The 19,981-nt window shown below is 45.8% G+C and overlaps 1 protein-coding gene across 1 annotated transcript in view; it reads left to right on the top strand.

The window, feature by feature from the left end:
• The first annotated feature begins 390 nt into the window (after window positions 1-390).
• Window positions 391-19,981, top strand: part of Smad1 (SMAD family member 1) — a 60,894-nt gene continuing 41,303 nt past the window's right edge. The window contains exon 1 of the mRNA XM_034522527.2: window positions 391-587. The gene's annotated coding sequence lies outside the window, so the exon portion shown is untranslated. The remainder of the gene's footprint in view (window positions 588-19,981) is intronic.

The following is a 19,981-nucleotide window of genomic DNA, read 5'->3' as shown; positions in this document are numbered from 1 at the left end:
TTGTTGCAGCAAAGGTACATACTGGAAATAAATGCATCTACCTAGTAGTTAACAGGTCACCCAATTGGGGGGCTCATGCTATATTGAGGGCCGGTAAATCACTGGGTCAGTGATTGCAGGGCCTTTAAAGTGAGTTTTTAGGACGATTGGGTGGGCTCGAGATGGTCGTGTTCGAGAACATTTCAGAAAATAACACAGGCTTTGGAACTTGACTGGCAGCTAGGCAGGGACTACAGAGTTGGAGGCAGGCGAAGGCCGGGAATTTGGAGAGGATCCCTAAGCGGCAGCGGGCGCGCGCGGTGCGCGTGTGAGCGAGGGCGAGCGGCGGGCGGGCGGGCGGGTTGTGCGCCGGGTATTGGCAGGCGGGCTGTGGAGGCTGGGCGGTTCCGACTGCCTGACGCCAGCGCGACCAGATCAATCCAGGCTCGGGGAGCGAGCGGGCGCACCAAGGCGAGGCCAGGGCCGAGGCGCGGGGACGGCGGCCGGGAGCTAAGCGGAGCGCGGGGACGGCGGCCGGGAGCTAAGCGGAGCGCGGGACCCGGCGCCGGGTCTCGTGCGTCCCCGCCGATGGGCGCGCCGCCGAGCCGGTAAAGCCAAGCGTACCCGAGCCGACTCGAGAGGACTTGTCCTGTGCCGCGCAGGGCGCACCGGGACAGGGACCAGCTCCAGGGGGATCCCGGGCGGGCTCCGGGGGGCATCCCGGGCGGGCTCCAGGGAGGATCGGGGACGGGCTCCGAGGGGATTCTGGGAGGACTCAGGGGTCGATCTGAGATGGGCTCCGGGGAGGATCCGGGAGGACTCGGGGACCCGCGCTGAAGGGAATCTGGGACGAGCTCCGGGACGCAGTCCCCCCACCCCCCATGATGGCGCCTCGCGGCCGCGAACCTGCCACTAGACCTCCTCTCCTGTCTCCCCGCGTCTTTGTCGGGCGTGTCCACCTCTCCGGGGACCCCCGTTACGTATCGGGCCGCAGCCCCATTGTGTCCCCACCCCGGCCTGCAGACCCTCGCGGGGACAGCGCTGCACTCAGCTCGGGTCTCCCTGGATGGACGCGCGCCCCCGTGGGTCCCCACACAGCCTGATTTGGAGATCGAGGTTAAGGAAAGTTCGCAGCGCATTTCTCTCTGATTTATTCGAAGGTCTGGCGGCCTCGCGTCCCCCCCACCTCCTTCCGCCTACACCCCCTGCGTCGCCCAGTGTCGCCTCATTCCTTTCCCTTTACCGGATTCGATTGCCTCACTGCGCGTTCCGAGCGCGGAGAACAACTGTTCTCGTCCAGACCGTCTTTGTTAGTGTTTCTGTCGCGGGGTGGGGGCGGTGGGCGTGAGAGCGCGGGCCTGTGCGGCCGTTTTGCGGACTGCGTGTGAAGGCTGCGGGGGCAGCGTCTCCCCGCGGTGCTTTGGGGAGCCAGGAGGGACCATCGCCGGCCACATCCAGACACTATGGTAGTCGCGGCTTTTGTTTATTCGGAGGCACATGCAGTTTTTCTAAATGCACGGTACAAAATAATCCAGCCAAGAGCTTTTCATCTGAAAATCCCAGCCTATGCCACAGCCATCTAAGAGAGCATCGTTGTAGAGTCCATGTTGTCAACCCCAGCCTCTTTCTTCTCCCTCTAATGTTCTTGGGTGACATCTGAAGTTTTCAAAGCATGGACTGCAAGGAGTTGCTTGGTTTATGTAATGTCTTCCTGTTGCTGGAGCAAAAATCACAGCATGCCCTTTACAGCATCTCTTCCTCTGAGGGCCTGTGGTGGATAATGTGCCCACACCTCAGCACAATGAGAAAACTGTTTCTGACCAGGTTCATTTTTCATCGTGTTTATAATTACCACTTTAAGTTTTACCGGAAGCTGATGAGCTGTGCTGGAACAATTCACAAAGAAGTCGAGGCAGAGGCAATGTTCACTGCCAGGGTGTTTTCAGTTGGTGTGAATATGTTTTGCACCAGTGTTACTCTGATGTAGGTACCAGGCCTAAATAGGCTGTACTGACTTTCTGGTTCTTGGCGTTCCCCCGCCCCCCACCCCCCTTTGCTTTTCTCATTTTCAGTTAGATGACATTTCTGTGAAGGTAGAGTGCCATTTGTGTAAGTCTGCATTTCTTAGGAAACTGTAAACCAGGGTCTTGAGAGATGGGTTTTCTGGGGGTGGGGATGCCAGAGGCTCCTGAGTATGATCAGGTTTCTTCAGAGGATAGGGATTTGTCCTTGATTTAGTTTTGACCCCTGCAACTATAGGTAGTAACCAAATATACTCTTCTTTTGTAGTGTCATCTAGTTTTATATCCTTGGAGAGATGGTGGTCTTGACATTTTGGAGGAGTAACCGGTTTTTTGTTTGTTTGTGTTTTTGAAATTAAAAATGCTAAACTCTTGTTCATCTTGGAATTTAAATTCCTTTTCTGGTAAATTCACATGAACATTAAGAGGAAGTAAATCTTGGTCCCCAGTTATACATGTTAGTTAAAAACTAAATTTCGGTTTCTCATCTTGATTTGCAGCTATTCTGGGCTCAAGATAAAATGCAGTAACGTGGTAGACTGGAAGGAGAGTAAACTGATGCAATTAAGCTGCAGTAGCCTACATAATCAAGGCCGTGTGTGTGTGTGTGTGTGTGTGTGTGTGTGTAAAAGATCTTACTTCTGTGGTCTTATAAGGGCTAATGGAGGCATCGCCGAGACTTCATAAATAATGTAAGTTGTGTGTAATGCGGAGTCTCCAGAGAGGCAGAAAGAACATCATTACCAGCCTTTTCAACCTGCTGGAGATCTTAAATTGATTTACAGCACTGAACTGGTGCAAAATGATACATCAGGATGACATGGGGTCAGCCTGTAAAAGTCTATGATGTCAGCCTATTAGTTCAGTCATCATAATTAAACCGTATTATAGGGGCAGCTAAGCAGGAGTCTGGCGTTATACTTCAGATATGGGTGGTACATGGATTTTGTTTATGATGGGGAGGGGAGATGGTGAAGAATCCCCATGTTTCTAAAAGAGGGGAAAGTGTTCTGAACTGTGATTCCTGGGGTGGGGGAGACAGACAAATGCCAGTGGCTGCATCTTGTTAAAGGTGCAGCTTTTCATCTGATGCTCTGGGGTGGTAATGGGGACCTTTGCAGTTCTGATCGTAGTATCAAATCGTGCTTGTGCCAGTGTGAATTTCACTTGGCCTTCTGGATCCTCTGAGATATCAGAGGATAGATAGCATGCTTCTTTGTTTCTGACCACTTATTAGCTCGGAGCTTGCGCTGTGCTGGTGAGTGAGTGAGGATGTTATTGCTTTAACAGGTCATAGTCACCAGGCTTCCACTGAAAACAACAGGACTCGGGTGGAAAAGAAAGACCCTTGCTTTTGCTTAAGTTCTTATCATTTGGGCACGCTGTCTAAGAAGGTAGAAATAGCCTTGTCTGTGCCGCGCCGTCATCATGTAAGATACAGTGTTGCCGGGACCACCCACATTTCAAGTAGTCATATGTCACTACCATGTTGAATGGAATGTCATTATCCCCACAGAAAGTTCTAGAGTCTAGAATCTAGAGAGTTGACCCAGGACTCCTCTGCACAGATATTTTTTCAGAAAGGCAATTTCCCTGTCTCAAAAACCAACCAACCAACCAACAAGAGCAACAACAAATTCAGTTTGGAACGATGCTTGAGGACGAAGGTTAAATGAACTTGGCTGCTCAGTACGTCTTGTTTGCCGTTTCTGGCCATGATTTAGGGCACTAGGTAGATGGAAATTATTTTAGGTTTTTTTTTTTTTTTAATCTTTCTGAGTTTTTACTGTGTGCCAGGCATTATTTATGGTGGTTATAACTTTTTTTAAGCTCTGGAACTTCTCAGAAGAGTGTTGTCCCCATCTTACAGATACAGAAACTGAGGCAGAGTGATTGTGTGTTGCTTCAGGCCACAGCTGGCGAGTTCTTAGGATTTACAGTCTAAGCAGGGATATGAATCACACAGCCCGACAGCCCTGAGCCTCATCCTTAACTCTTGTTTCATTGGTTTTGGGTTTTGTTTGTTTCTTTGGAAAACTTTTTTTCCTCTTGAACTCACTTCATGCACAAGAGATTTTTCTGTGACCGGAATGTACCAACTCTATGAAATAGGTCCATAAACCAAATACTTACTGATAATTAGTTACAAAGAAATATTGATTATTAAAGGCCAGCAGGGTGGTTCAGCCTGTCAGTAAAGCTGATGAACTGAGTTTGATTCCAGAACCCACGTGGTAAAAGGAGAGAGACTTCCACAAGTTGCCTCTAACCTCTTGAAATAAATATCAAATTAAATATAAAAACACCTTAAATTTATTCAAAGGTAATTCTTTAGTATACACATACATACACATATACATACCACTTATTAAATAGGAAAATAAATTTGCTAATTAATCAGATGGATATTCTTGTTTGTTTACATTAAAGATCAGCTGGGCATATAGGACATGGAACCTCTTAAGATTTTCAGAGCTGATCCATACTTTGGCTTTATAGTTATCAGTGCTGGGAATACCACTTAAACCTGAATACGCCGTGTCAAATGGCAGAAGTGTGTTTAGGGCTGTCTTAGAAATTATTGGGAATTCTAACCTAGTCCCAAGTCAAATTCATTGAACATGTTATAAAACTCAAGCCCAGCAACTCGAACATCAATTTGTAGGATCAAACATTCTGCCACAATCCAGTCCAAGGATACTAGTGCATGCTTCGGGAGGTGTGGGAGAGTGCTGAAAGAAAGGCTGTGTCGTGTAATTAAACTGTGAAGGTTAAGTCTTCTCTCCCACTGCAGTCTTCTCTCCTTCATTGTCTGGGTTCTGGGGATCAAGCTCAGGATATTAGGCTTGGCAGTCGGCACCTTTACCCACTGACCCTTCTTGCTGTACCAAGGCATTGCAGTTCTATAAGAGTTAAAAATGTGGTGTCTATAGTAAAACAACAACTATATATATTGTAGTTTTTTCTCTGTAATTCATAATATAGGATAGTCTCAGATTGGAGCTGACATGTTGCCCTTAGTGTGACTGTGTGATAGAAGAACATGCATGGGCAGTGCAAAGCATGCAAGCTGCATGTTCCAACCCAACTGTATGGTGCAGCAGGGGTGCCAGGAACACCTTGGATTCACTGTCTGTCTTGTCTGTCTGTCTGTCTGTCTGTCTATCTCGAGACCCTTAACTCCACTTAAATTCGATTTGGAATACCCAGTAGGCTTTGCTTTGTCAATGTGGACATAACTCTCTGCTTGTACTTTCAGGCCTTTAGACAAATTGATTCCTTGTCATCCTTTTTCTGGAGGGGTGCTTTCTCCCATCACCCCCATTTAAACAGCACATGTTTGAAGACAGATTTGCCAGGAAAGCAGCACATTTACAAGTCTGTGCTTTTCTGATTAGTTCCCTCAACTTGCCCTTTGTGTTGCTGTGATCAGCTCCAAGCTGAAGCTGCCAATGAAGAGGGTTGCAGTAGTCTGGTTTATCTGTCTTATCAGAATGGTTCTGCTTCCCCTGAGCAGCTAAGAGGAGATAAGAGCGGCTTGGTGCAAATTCCTTGGGGACTTTTTCTCTTTTTTAAGAATGGGTGTCAACTTTTGTAGAAAGTCTTAACTTGTTTTGAGGCAGGGTTAGAGCTGGTTAAGGATCTGATGAAGCATGGTTCCATTCCTCCCTGGTTCTCACATCCTGTGTTCTGCTGTCTTCCTATCCAGAGATATGCACTGGTGAGTTTGTGCATAAGGCTCTGTGCTTTCAGATTAAGCGCACTGTTTGATTTTGAGACTGTCCTGCCGAGTGCTTCAGAGAGTAAAGATCCTTATTGTCAAACACTGCTTTCAAGAGTGTCTAATCCAATTGGTTCCTACAGAGTTGGCCAATCCTAGGCTGAGAGAGGTTACCTGGCTTGTGTAATGTCTTCCATCTAACTGATTGAGACAGAAAGCCAGACCTGGATCCTCTGCGTATTGAGGGCACATTTATTTGTTTTTTCCTGTTATGCTCAGTGTTCCTGAGGCACTGGGCTGAGCACATCCTGGATCTTTTGGGGAGGGGAAGAAAGAAGGTTTTCTTTTGGCCTGATTTTGTTGTTTGTATACCTAACATTGTTTGAGCTAAGTAGCAATTAAATCTGACAACCATAGGGCAATGTTTGCTTTCTACAGCTTAAAATTGATTTTTTTTTTCATCCTAGAAATCGAAAAGAAAAACTCCATGTCTGGTTTAATCAATGGGATCTTATTAGAAATGGGTGATCTGAGGCTGTACAAAGTTCAGATTAAATCAGACAGTTGTGACATGCCGAAAAGTACAGGGAACTCTTCTTTTGACTCTCTAAACCACTGTATTCTTCACTCAAAGTGGAGTTTGGGGTCTGGAGGGAAGGAGCTAGGTGGTGGGTAGTAGGAGAGAGTTGGAAAGATATGGGAAGAGAAAGGGTAATTTAACTATAAAAGGGTGGAGAAAAAGTAAGTCAAAATGATACTGAGATTGGCAAAACGTCTTGGTGTCTGTGTGATACCAAGAAACACATAGATCACCTCTTCCGGAGTCTACTCTTTCAGTCCGTATTCCTTTTTTGACGTTATCTGGTAGAAGTATTCAGTCTAGTCTGGCCATCAGTGATCTGATTTGTAGCAAAAACACATGAAGTATTTTCAGCCATTACTTAACTCCGCAAAGGCCTCCTTTAAGTCAAAGAGAGATGAAACCCGGAAGCACCATGCTCTTCCAGAACTGTTTCAGAGCCAAACCGATCGTTTAGGTGTGCGCCGAGATAGGGCACAGCTCGTCCATAAAACAGCTCTGCAGAAGTGGGCAGGATCACAGTTCAAACTTCAGTGACTACGTCCATTTTGGGGGAGGCATTGGGAACTGCTGCCATATTTGGAGGGTGTAGCAGCTCACCTTTGTAGTTTTCATTATAAACTGGAAACAGGATTGGAGAATGGAGTCCCCCCTGGGAAGAAAGCCTCAGATCCTGTCAGGCTGCAGGAATCCTTGCCTGTTGATTCTCCTACATCTCTTTTCTGTGTGGTTCCCAGCGCGTTTCTCTTTGAAGAGCCCACATCTGTGTTGTGGGGAATTGGTGGCGCTCCTTCCTCCATATTATTGTTTATTGTTAGAGACCCTCCTGAATTGAAAGAAGGAACACATAACACACATCAGCACTAACTAAACATTCATATGTGTCTTAGTTCAGGGTGTCAAGAATGTTCGTGGTCATATTTGGGAAGGAGAGATATAAAAGGACCCACATGTTTATTCAGAGACATGTTCTTACATGGGACTTTTAAATGCTTTAGTTACCGTTTTCCTTAATTTTGGGGCTCCTGTGCTATATATATATTTTTTTCATACAATCTCAGATAGTTTTAGGATCTACTTATTCAAACTGTTCCTGCTCCTTGTCTGTCTGGTTTCTTTACTGTGCGCCTGTGCAGAGTAGAGTTATTTCAGATGGCACAGCTATTTTTCCTTTCAGTTTCAAACACCAGAAGAAAAAAAGAGTAGCTAATTATCTTAAACTACTATAATTAGGCATTAAATTAAGTCATTCGTTTAGTTAAATGCAAGTCCCTTTATTTGTATAGATTGAAAGAAAACTTTTTTTAGGGGAAGAGGGATATAAGCCCCTTATTTGTTTGTGTGTGTGTGTGTGTGTAGTGTTATAGTTAATGTGTGTATGTTGATTACCTATTTTTAATTTTTTTTTTTTTTTTAGTTTTAACAGAGTAATTCATGAGAAGACACATAAAAATGAAAGAAAAAAATCAGTAACATTGTAAGAATTATTACAGGGCAGTGTGGGGACTCCTGTGGGGTAGAAGTACAGGGGGCTTGTATCAGTAGGGAGCAAAGTGGATAAGCAAGGGTGAGTGGCCCTGTAGCAACCCCGTCCAATGGAAATTCTGCAGTGGTGTAAGCACCAGCCATATACCACCCAGAGCTGTAGCCACCAGTGACTGTTAAGCTCAGAATGTGGCCAGTGCAGCTGGAATGGCCTTTCTTCATGTCTGACCTTGGTGGGCATTCCTGAAGGAGCCTGAGAGGATGGGGATTTGTTCAGATGGACAGTTGAGGGTTTGTCATGTGCTATAATGCAGAGGCATTGAGAAATCACCAAGAAAGCTCCGTCGAGAGTTTGGAATCAGGTGGAGTAGATGCTGTATGCTGCATTTTTTTTAAAAAAGCTTTATTTTATGTGATGATTAATCTTTGATAAAATGGAAAATGAACAAAAACCAGACAAAACTAATGAAGACGTGGCCATTACAGGGCTGTAAGATTACAAGAGGGATGCCAGAGATGACCTTTAAGTTTCGAACACCGGTGGCTGGAAACCTGATGCAGCTACTCCAGAGTAGTGAGGGGTAGAGCATGTGCAGGCGGAACACTGGCATGGATGTGTGGATTTCCAGTGGGATGCCGAGTTAGGTTAGAGATGGGAAACTCAGAGCTACAAGTGGGCTCCTTCTGTGCAGGGTGAAGGGGTGGTGGGTCTCTAGCTACCTGCTCTGTACCCAGAAATCGCAGAAGAGGAGACAGCATGTAAATTCACTCTTTCTATCCAAGCCCACACCCAGGAATTAGGAGGAAGATTTGAAGAAGTCAGAAGAGGCAACTGTGAGAAAGATGTAGCCTTGGGTAGAGTTCAGAGTAAGCTCAGAGAGGAGCGTGCCTGCTGCTTGGGTTAAAAGCAGCGGGGTGGGAAACATAAGGGGATCTTGTGCAGAGAGAGAGTGTAGGAGGAAACGGGGAGAAGATTCTTAAAATCCTACCAGTCCCTTAGTTTTTAATATGAGACTCTGTATAGAGAGGGTGCAGAGGAGAAAAGACATCATTTAAAGAGTGAGATTGATCTGGAGCACAGATGACAAAATACTGACCCTGTAGTGTCTGAGCAGCACCAGGTTATCCAGGAAAGCCCCACAGCAGAGCGCATGCCAGCTGGTGCTGACGGTCCTGCATTGCCATTGCAAGGAGCTGGTTGCCTCTGTTAAGACTGTGGCCCATCAAGCCCGCACACACTCACATTGTAACTTTGGAAAAATTACTGTTAGCCTGTGGTTCTTCTCCACTAGCAGAAAAGTAGAGATGATCGTACATCCAAGATTTGCTATGAAGAGAGAAGTGGGTTTGTATCTCATCTAGTGTGAAGCCGGATTTCATGTTCTATCAAGGAAAGACTGCATGTAGCTTTAGAGATATTAAAACAGTGTTAAAATGAAGGAGTTGCATCTCCTCTGGGCAGGTGCAGAGCCATGAAAGGCTCAGCATGGACCCAGCCACCTAGTGAGCATTCGGCTGTGGTGACTGCTTAGACAAATCAATGTTCTTACAGTCGTGAGTGTTAATAGGGCAGCCTGTCCTGTCTAGATAAAGGAGTGTGGGAGGAGTCCGATGGCTTCCATGATTGCAGAAGAGTTAACAAGGACTGAAATAACCACGTTAGGGAATTTGTACTAAAGCGTCTTTCTGCCAGCTCCCGAAGAAGGCTTTAGAAGGTGCAGTAAACAGAGGGACGAGCTAATAAGTTAGTTGGATTGCTCAAAGCCTTTGACAGTTACTATTCTGAATTTATTCATGCATTTTCAGTTGGCCTCCCAGCCCAATACTGGGATTACATTTCTGTGTCTTCTGTTTGTTTGTTCTTCTTACATCACTTTTTACATCATTAGTGTTAATCCCCCCACCCCCACCCCTGATAACACATAATTACTTCAGATTCTGGGGTGGAGTCTTACTGTGGTAGTCGGAAGGAAGGTTGGCGAATAACAGTCCGAGGGCATTACCACTCGGTAACTAGATGAGCCACCCTGGGCCAAATCCAAAGAAGAGAAGTCTTATAGATAAGACAAATGTCCTGTCAATTAGGATGCACCAAGTATGCAGACAGCCTGACAGCAGGTCTCAACAGCATTACTGTGGCCACTGAGAACGTTCCAGACACAACAGAAAACAACACCCCAAGAGAAGAACTTGGGGTGTGGGGGGAGGGATGTGAGTGAGCATTTCACAAACAAACCCAGGCTGAGGAACGTGTCCTGCAGCTCATCCCAGGGAGCCAGGCAGTGTGCTGTCTTGAACCTTAGTGACTTTCTCCCTGTGGATCAGAACTTGTCTGTCTGGCAACACAAGCTTCTCCCACTGAAGAAGAGGAGCCCACTATTTCAGGGCAACATGAGGGAAACGGGCTGTGGGGTGTGTGTGTGTGTGTGTTTGAGGTACATGTAAACTCCACCCATTTCCTCCACAGTAGCCTGTTTCCGCCAGGACAGGTCTTGGGGCCAAGGGTCACGTCACTAGAATTTTATTTTCTAGTGCTGTTAGGGCCCCTGCACATGTGCGTGGCTTGGTCAGCTGGCAGAATTAATGAACCTTGAAGACACTAGTCTTCCCTAGCATATCGGGAAATAGGTTCCCCGCCCTCCTGCCTGTGTTGTAGTAATGGATTTCACAATGACATTTTCTCATTTATACGAGATAACAGCGATGTCTTAGAATGTGGCTTTGATTACCGAGACATACTGGTTTATGAAGAATCGGCAAGAAAAATTTCCCTGTGTAGTTAAAGTTAAAAAAGCATCCAGGTTTAATCTCCTAGCTTTCTGTTATGGATAATAGTGGGCAGGGGTGTAAGAGGGTTTTTCATGCTCCACCCAGATGACGGCTGCTGGTGATTGGCAGGATCCTCACCCAACTGAATCAAATTCTGTCTTGCCTCAGTGTCAGGCTGCTGCATAGCCACCAGACAGAGTTTGTCTGTCTTCTCACCATCGCCTTTAAGTGGCCTGAGAATATTTTCAACGTGGAGGGGAAAGCTTGGGTATCGCCCCTGTAGCTCCGTGTTCAGCCTGTGCCATCCCCTTCCCATCCTTTACACCTCTTCAGGATGTTGAGTGACTAGGGCGAGAGACCCTGAGTCGGTATGCACTGGTCATGTCACTCAAACACCTTCAGCTCAGTTGGACAAAAAGAATGAATGTTGAGATGCCGATTTTATAAAATATAGTGGCTTTTCTTTTTTAAGAGAGAGAGAAAGTGTGTGTGTGTGTGTGTGTGTGTGTGTGTGTGTGTGTGTGTATCTGTATCTGCAGACAGCTCTTGGGAATCTGTATTCACCTGCCACCTTGTTTGAGGCATTACTGGGTTTGAGCTATTAATGTTTCTGTCTTTGCACGGCTTACTCTTGTATATCTGGTCTGTGAGCTCCCGTGGGGTGCTGGGATCATAGGTGCACACTTCCTCATCTCCATATTTACTTGGGTTCTGGGGATCGAACTCAAGTCACTAAGCCTGCCAGCCAAGCACTTTGACCCCATGAGCTGTCTCCCCAGCCAGTAGCTTTTCTTGATGGGGAATAAATGCTCAGCACAGTTGGTGGTGTGTGTCGTGCCATCGCATCTGTTACAGCTTCCTGTTTTGTTGTGGGTCCTTGCTGGCACTGCAGTTTGGAGCGACTAATGACAACCTCATTACCTTCCCTGTTGTGTTCAGATACTTTCAGTTTAGTTTGTCTAAGCTTGAGGGAATGTTTGATAGGTTTTAAATGTTTTTTTGCTAACTTGAAGAAAACCAAACTTACTATCCAAATGATTGACACAAAGAGTAGATGACATTTATTTGTGCTTAAGGAGAACATTGTCAGATTGTGCGGGATGAGATAGTCTGTGTTTCAGGAAAGCCCCCTTCTCAGAGGGCACACCTTGTGTTAGGTTTGGTTTTTAAGTCAGTATTAGCCAATGCCACAAACACACCGTGCGTTTCTACTTGGCATGTGAGAGAGGAAGAAAAGTGTGTAGCTTCTATCTGAAGAGGCAATCCAGTTGGTACAGTTACCATACAGTGACTAACATGAAAGACTGGATAATAAGCTGTTTATACTCTGTGGCTGAGTTTTAAAGGCAGATCACTTATGCTTGAGGTAGTCTCTCAAAATCAAGGGATTGGGAAGGAAGTTTGATGCAATTGGTAGGGGGTTCTAAATTTAAATATTTGTGTGTGTGTGTGTGTGTGTGTGTGTGTGTGTGTGTGTCGGTCTGTCTTTCGAGCATGTGGGCATCCATGCTGTGCCTATGGAGCTCAGAGGACAACGTGAAAGCGTTGGCTCTCTCCTTCCACTGTGTGATTCCAGGAGACTGAGCTCAGGGCATCCTGTGTGAAGGCAAAGCACCTTAACACCCTTGAGTCTTGCCTGTCTGGGAAAAAGGTTCCTACCAGCCTACTTTTCTCCCTTAGCTAATTCTCCAGTAAGTTCCTGAATGTCTAAAATGTGCATTTATACTTAATGCATATCTAACACAGTCTGATAAACTTGGGATAAAGGATGGTAAATACAGGGCTGGGACTAAGGAGCTCGTAACTGAGGGACAGCACAAACCTGCTGGTCGAGTCTGCCTCTGTTGTAATACCTTTTAGTTATCATGTTAATGATACTGAGTTCCTTGAGGGTATACAGGGTATCCTCATAATCTCTGTGTGAAAGCACAGTGGGTCTTCTCACCTTGTCTGTTAAGCACAGTGGGTCTCATCTTGTCTGTTCCCCAGGCCTATCACAGGAGTACCTGGTGGTCCATAGGGAACCTGGGACAGTCAACTCTCTGCTTGATACATTGGATATGTGTGAAGTGCACAGTCCCCGCTTTGATGATTTTGAAAACATGTTAGGAAATCTGCCGTGTTATGTTGTCGGTGCCTTGTGGGTATGAACCATGCATGGCTTCCCTGCTTGGTAGCCGGTGGCAGGGTGTGGAACTGTTGTAAGTCTTGAAGCACATCAGGGCTTCAAGACTTACAACACTGAGGGCTCTTGCTCTGTCTTTCTTTAAGAAGAGCCAGAATGTGGGGCTGGAGAGATGATTTGGTTTTTAAGAGCACAGGCTGCTCTTGCAAAGGACTCAGATTTGGTTCCCAGCACCTGCATCAAGCAATTCAGTCACCTCTAACGTGCACGCCAGGGGATCCAACGCCCTCTTCTGGTCCTTGCAGGCACTGCATTCATGTGCATACACAGCATACTCCTAGTTTGAAAAGAATGAATGTGTGTTTTGGACATCATTCCCTCCACCCTAGCAGGAACCCAAAACACCTCAAGTTGAAGAGTTCAAAGTGCAGCAAAGTAAAGCCCAGGGTGCTTAGATTGCAGAGAGAAAAGGTGAGGCGTGGAAGAGCTGAGCATGGTCATCTGTCAGTGTCTGGAAGATTGTTCAGTTGTCACAGTCTGGGGACGGATCATGGGGTTACAACTGGTTTGTAGGAGCAAGAGGCCAAGGATACATCTCAACTGCTGTCATGATGAGGTGGAAAAAAATCTTGGAACAGGACACAGAAAGGAGGATCAGGAGGCAGGAGGATAAAGGAAGTGTTTGACTGACTGCTGTGTCTGCTTTCTCTTTTTCTCTGCTGCCCTGCCTCCCAGCCCCCACTTCTTCAGTACAGACAGCATTGGGACTTGCAGCTGTGTGTTAGACTGTACAATGACTGTCATGGTATTTTTATCTTACTGAAATAAGATGCTTGAAAAATTTTTAGCTAAATTTTCTTCACTTCTATGCTTGCTTAATTGGAAAAGTATTATCTCAAGAAATGAGACTAGTAACTTCTGCGCTTTCATATTTTTAATAAAGGACCTTGAAAATAATTTTTTAAAATTATATTTACTCGTTTATGTATATGTGTGTCTGTGGGAGGGGCCATGTGTGCCATGGTGTACATTTGGAAGTCAGAGGACAGCTTCGAGGAGTCTGCTCTCTCCTTCTACTACGTGAGTCCGTGGGTTCAGGGCCCGCAGCAGGCGCTCACTTGGATTGTCGATCGGGAAAATGAATTCCTAAAATGAAGTTTAGCATTCCACAGTCAGCTAAGAAAGGGGTCCAGGAGTGGAGCGTCAGCATGGCCAGTGGTGTGACCGTCTCTTGTCCTGCTTCACTCTACTTGGAGCTCTTGTAGGTCGAAGTGACAGGATTTTGTCATGGCCACCCTGATAAAACCCATAATTCGTTCATGGTAAGAAGATAGGGATAAACCAAGAGGGAAACAGCAGCAACAGAAATACTACGATAGGAAGGGAAGGAATTGGAGTGATTAAAATAAAATACTAAAATCCTGCCCAATGCATCAAACAAAGGGGGGTGTCGTTCAGGAAGCAGGAGCCTTGTGCTCTCAGGTTTTAGTTACGAAGACTCTAACTAAGGTAATGCAGACCTTCTAGGAGTCCAGGATGAAGGGAATTGGTTGAGGATTCCTCACCCTCTGGATTTCCATCAGAAGGGACCCACAGCTTAGGAGACACTGGAGAGGTAGTGGCAACAAAGAAAATGGCAGCACTGGCCATTCCTCTTCCTCTTGCATGTGTGTGTTCCTTGGTAGATAAATAGCCCAGAAAAGTGCCCTGTGCCATCTCCCATGCACTTACTGTGCGGCTCATGCTTCCTTCCTTCCCCACCTTGTAAGCTGTGGTAATGGGAAATCTCTTCAGTCTTGTTTCTTTCTTCTGTGCTTTTGGGCCAGTGGTGAGCCCTGTAAGGATTTGTTCAGTTATGGCTTAGTGGGCACTAAGACTGTCCAGTAATAGAGCAGGGACTGGGGGTTCTCAGCCTTCCTGAGAGCCCGGCCTTGCAGCTTTCTGATTGGTGAGTTTTACTTACTGGGTAGGACTGGACTTAATCCGAGGCAGAAAGGCCTAGATTGTGGGACAGGCAGACCTTTTGTTCTATGCTTGCGTATATTCAAAGCTTAGTTTTTCTAAATATCATGAAAAATCGGCCTCTGTTAGCTCTTCGGATGGACTGCTTCCTGATGGGACAAAAGCTCCCACTCTGGTTTCTCCCCTGAAGCAGCTACATCTCATGGTCTGTAGTCTCTAGGCATTTGAAAGGATGACAGCGGGTTGTCGTTGATTCTGTGGGGATGGGAGAGGAAGCTCTGGCTGCTCTCTCAGTGGCTCTCCAGGGTCCATCCTACAGTTAGTGTTCCCAGCTCACAGGTTTACTCTTGAAGCGAGACGGAGACAGTTTGCTGTGAAGATAGATGTTCAGGTAATTGAGAACATTTCCCCTCTTTTCTTGGTAATGATTGTGTGTGCTGAGAATCTTGCTCTCGATGAACTCTTGACAGAAAGGGGATTTAATGGGAAACAAACTTACTTTTTTATAATAGGATACCATTTTGTAAAATTGGATTTTTGATCCTTTAGCCGAACTCTGATTAATAAAAGAATTCATCTGTGTCTGTGTTTCTGTTTATCTAGGCAAGAGTGTGGATTCTAAGTGGGCACAGGGATGCAATGTTTCTCTGAACGTTCATTCCGGGCATGTGTTCCTCCAGTCCCTCCCTTTCTATAAACAGTCTATTCCATTGCAGCACCTGTTGGTCACAGTGCTGCCGTGTTTTGATGCTAAGAGAATGAACCTTTTGCCAACTTTCAGCTTTTATTATTTTCTTAAATGTGAAAACAAGAATCTGGTAAAAGAAGTGGTTAGCTCCTGCACCCGCAGCTCCCAGCTCAGGCTGAAAGGTAAGGAAGCACAGACTCTCAGTTCTGTTTGTTTCTGTCAAGGTTTGCAAATGCTCACACATTCTCTGTACACAGCTTTGTGTCTCTTGTAGACCTTTTGAAGAGATTTCATGGGAGAGACACCGATTTGTAGAGTCTTTTAACTGGAGAAAAAAAATCATTTTTTTCCCAATGTGGTTCATGAATGTATTCCTCCTTTTTGCATTTTTAGTAATAACCATGAGTATTCAGTGTATCACGTCTGGTGTTGTTAGACATCTGTTCTTTCGAGAATAGGATCTTTCCTGCGTTCACCTGATGAAGCTGCCTTCCTTTAGCTCTGTCAAGTCTTGATTTCTCTCCTGTCTTTTGCCAACCTCCTCCTGTAACTGCAGCCTTGAGGGTCTCTCTACTCCCTCCCTCTCTGTCTTACCAGTCACTATTGCTGTTGATGCCCATTGGTCACCTTCCTCCTTCCTGTCGTGGGTTGGAGACAACCCCTCCAGGATTCAGTCTCCTGGTCACTATAATACTGGGTTTCAAACTTCTAAAAATTAAGCCAGTGTCTCCAGCCTTGTGTTTAACTGTTCTCTCTGTTGGCATGAGCAGTTTTGTTATCAGGACACATCCAAAATCTAACTGCTTCTGACACACCATACTGGTCCCGGGTCTTTAACACCTCCTGTCTCTGTGACTGCCACCTTTCCCGCTGGAGATTCTCCCACTCACCGAGTCCCTCCCTCTGCCCCTTCAGTCGCCACAGCCCAGCAGGCTGCAGTAATCTTGTTAAACTGCCAGTCAGATGTGCCTGACTCAGCTCAGACCTGACAATAGTTCCCACCTCAGGCTGGTCCCCTGCCTGCCTCTGTCCCCTCTGTCCCCTTTCATGCTCCACTCCAGCCATTTAACATCCTGGCCTTCCTGGAGCATTGCAGCCGGTTCCAGACAGGCGGCCTTTGCACTTTCCCTCTGTTTACCGTGCTTCTAGATCTGTCTTCCAGGCTCTGCTCTCAGCGGGGTTTCCTCAACACCGGGACATGGCAGCATAGATTTCAGGACACTGCCTTTGTCTAGGCACTTACAGTTGTTCTTAGCACACCATTGGTGTTTGTTGAGCGAAACTGTGGAAATTAACTTTTTTTTTAAGTATTAAAAATAAAGTTAGAACTTAATTAAACAAAAAGAAAATTGAACAGGTTTCGTTTGACATAAATGAGCAGTATCAAAGGGCAGATGATTCCATTAGCAGACGGTGTTCAGATGTTTCGGGATGCTGCCATTTCCAGACCATTCTAATTATATATTCACATTCAATCGTTATGACAACCAACTGGTGTTGGTGGTGGCATCATCGTGCTATGACAAAGTAAACTGGGGTCCAGAAGAGGCAGCAGCTATACAGTGGGGAGCAGGTCAAGCCCTTTCAAATTAAGGACTCTTGTTTTCTAGTTAGGACCCATCATAAAATGACAAAAAAAAAAAAAAAAAAAAAAAAAAAAAAAAAAAAAAAAGACTTTATTTGAGAGCCTGAAAAACAGGCCTGGCTAATTTTGGTTTTAGTCTGCCTTTTGTTTCCATTTTGAAACATAAAGTAAATGGTTAATGTTAAAATTCCTGACAATGTCAAAGCAACAAGTTTTATTTCTCTCACCTGTGCAGGAAGTGGCCTCCACCCAGCTTGACTGAATTAGGAGGGAAGTGATTTTTTCAAGTGATAAAAAGAAATAAAATTCCATGCTCTTCCCACAGGAGGGGCTCAACAATTGGGAGAGTGGCGTGAGACCATATGTTGGTTTGCAAAAGGATATAACTGGTAAAGATGTTTCCTTTGATGCCTGTGATGAACATGGATGTGTTTCCCCTCTAGAGGGTCCTGATTAAATTAAGCAATTAAGAGTGGAGCTGAAGGCTCTAAATATAGGGATCGAGTTCAGGCTGTCCTGCTCTGTGTACAGCAGCATGCAGATGTGGCTGTTGTTACAAACAGCACCTGCAAGTTCAGCAGAAAAGCAGACTCAAGGCCTGTTCTAAACGATGCTAGGCGGGGAGAGGTGGGGGAAACGGATGGAAGGCCCTCCCGCCTGTTGGAGAATCCTGGCGTCAGTGGATTTGCTATTTAAATTCCTTGTTTTTTAAAACCCGATTCATAAACTTTTCATTTTCTTTCTGGCCGTTTTTGTTTTGTTTTGTTCTTTTGGGGTCCCACTATGTATCCCCTGGTTGGTCTGGAACTTGCCAGGTAAAGCAGGCTGGCCTTGAATTCACAGAGATCTACCTGCCTCTGCTTCTCAGTGTTGGATAGAAGCTGTACAATACCATGGAACCTGGCTGATTCCTTTTACGCCAATAAATGTTGGCTGAAATGTAGGTTCCTACTCCAGTGTGTTCCAGACAAGTTACCTAACCTCTGAGGTTCCAGACTCTTAGTGGGGTTGAGCCAGTCGTAGATAGATCCTGGAAGGGTTTGTGAGATGTAGAGACCCTTCAGGATCTATCTATGGATCCCAGGCAAGGAGCTCAGCCAGTGGCATAGCTCCGAGAGGAAGTTTGCCCCATTTAGCCTGCCGTAGTCTGTAAAATTACTGTTTAAGATAACAGTTCAAAGAGAAGAGTGGTGGTTGTTGTTGTCGTTGTCTGTTTGCTCGTCTTTCCTGCATTTCAGGACTGAGCGCTCAGGTGAACCTTTTCAGGGGAGGTCATGGAGTTCTGGGTCTGTCCAAGGTTCCTTCGTGCTGATTAAAGCTTGAGGTCAGTCAGGGTTTAAGGGAAACGTTAAGGAGATGGAGAAGAACCAAGTCTGGTAGTTGAAGTCGAGGGCAGTAAGGGAACTTTGTATTGGCATTAATCTCACCCAAAGAAGTAATTATCTAAGGAGATTTTTAAAAATCCTGAAACTTGCTATTGCTTATGGAATGTAAGTGAAATGAGCCAGGGCCACCATGTTCAAGCCCAGCTATGTTGGGGAAAGGATTTGTGTGTGCAGTGGGTAGCGTTTTCTAATATACAAAAGCTACATTGAGACACGTACCTGATCATCTAAACATATAAACTACAGCTCTGTCCCAAGAAGCCCTGTTGTGGTGACGTCCCTAAATTCCTTGATTCATCAAAGGGACACTCCTTGTGAATTCAGTGTCACAGTGTTTGTGGGTTTGTAAGTGGTAATCTGTGATCCATTCTCTCTGCTGATTTCTAAGTCTTGCACTGAATCAACACTAGGAGAGACCATATGGCAGCTCCTGATAGCCTGTCACATTGGAAGACTGGCTGCTAATGCTTGCTCCTTAAAGGGCCTGTGCCAGTGGGCTGTCTCTACCCCCTGGGCACTCTTCTTTAATTACCTCCCACCCCTCCCCCACTGGGGAAAATCCAACTTTGGAAAGGATTTTTTCTTTTAAAAAATGAAAACAAGGTACACTACACACCGTGTCCAAAGACTGAGTAGATTCCTGTGACTGAGTAGATTCCTGTGACTGAGTAGATTCCTGTGACTGAGTAGATTCCTGTGATCTCTAAGCATTTTCACATTGTTTTCTCATACAGGAATTTTGTAAAAATGTATTTCCCCCTGGGACTTGACCAAGTGTTCATTTTAGCCGAATTTTCTGGCAGTGAAATAAAGTCTTTAAAACATATTTTAGGGGCCTGAGAGTGGGCTCGGCAGGTAAGGGCCAGGGTTCCAGCCCACAGGGTGGAAGGAGGGAACTGACTCCTGAAAGTTGTCCTCTGATCTCTGCATGAGCAAGGAGGGACGCGTGCACGCACTCGAATGCATACAACACATGCACATGTGCATGCACGCACACACACATACACGAAATACATAAATGTAATTGGAAAAATTAAGTTGGATGCCACAGAGGGAATATTGAGAGGTTGTATAACTTTCAACTTCCTTTTGTTCTAGGTTTTTCTTTCTGGCTTTGGTTAGCAGTAAGCCTTGCTATCTGTTTGACCTGAGTTCCGATGGGGTGTCTTGAGAGTTGAGTGCTGTTTTGAGTGGGAGCCAGGAATGAATGAGCAGGCAGTTCACCTAGTTCTGCCTGTAGAGGAAACCCCTTCAACCGTGAGGGACCAGACCACAGCTTTTCTACCAGAAGGCCTTTTCTGGGCTTGACTTAGTGAGGCCCGCCTTCCTTTTTCTGCAAGTGTAATGCCCTGGAGCTGTATATCAACTTCAACTGTCCTTTCTCCTGCCTGCCTTACCTTTCCCACCTGACAGCTCTCTTCTGCTTGTTGGGGGAAGGGGTACATTTGCCAGATGGTTATACACTCCACTTCCTTTCTGAGGTAACACCTAGCCTTAGTTCCGACTCAGTATGTAGACTAGGCTGTCTTCAAACCAGAGATTCACATATTTCTGCCTACTAGAGTTCCCAGATGAAAGGGGTTCATGATTCTGCCTCGCTGTTCCTCTTACCCCCTTGATCCATAGGGCCCCAACCTGTGGGAAGGGCTGCCCACATGGGGGGAGGATGTTCTACCACCCT

Source organism: Arvicanthis niloticus, chromosome 18 (genome assembly GCF_011762505.2).
Source record: "Arvicanthis niloticus isolate mArvNil1 chromosome 18, mArvNil1.pat.X, whole genome shotgun sequence".
In the NCBI taxonomy this organism is placed as follows: Eukaryota; Metazoa; Chordata; class Mammalia; order Rodentia; family Muridae; genus Arvicanthis; species Arvicanthis niloticus.
Note: the sequence above shows the minus strand (reverse complement) of the source record. Positions and strands in the feature narration are given on the sequence as shown.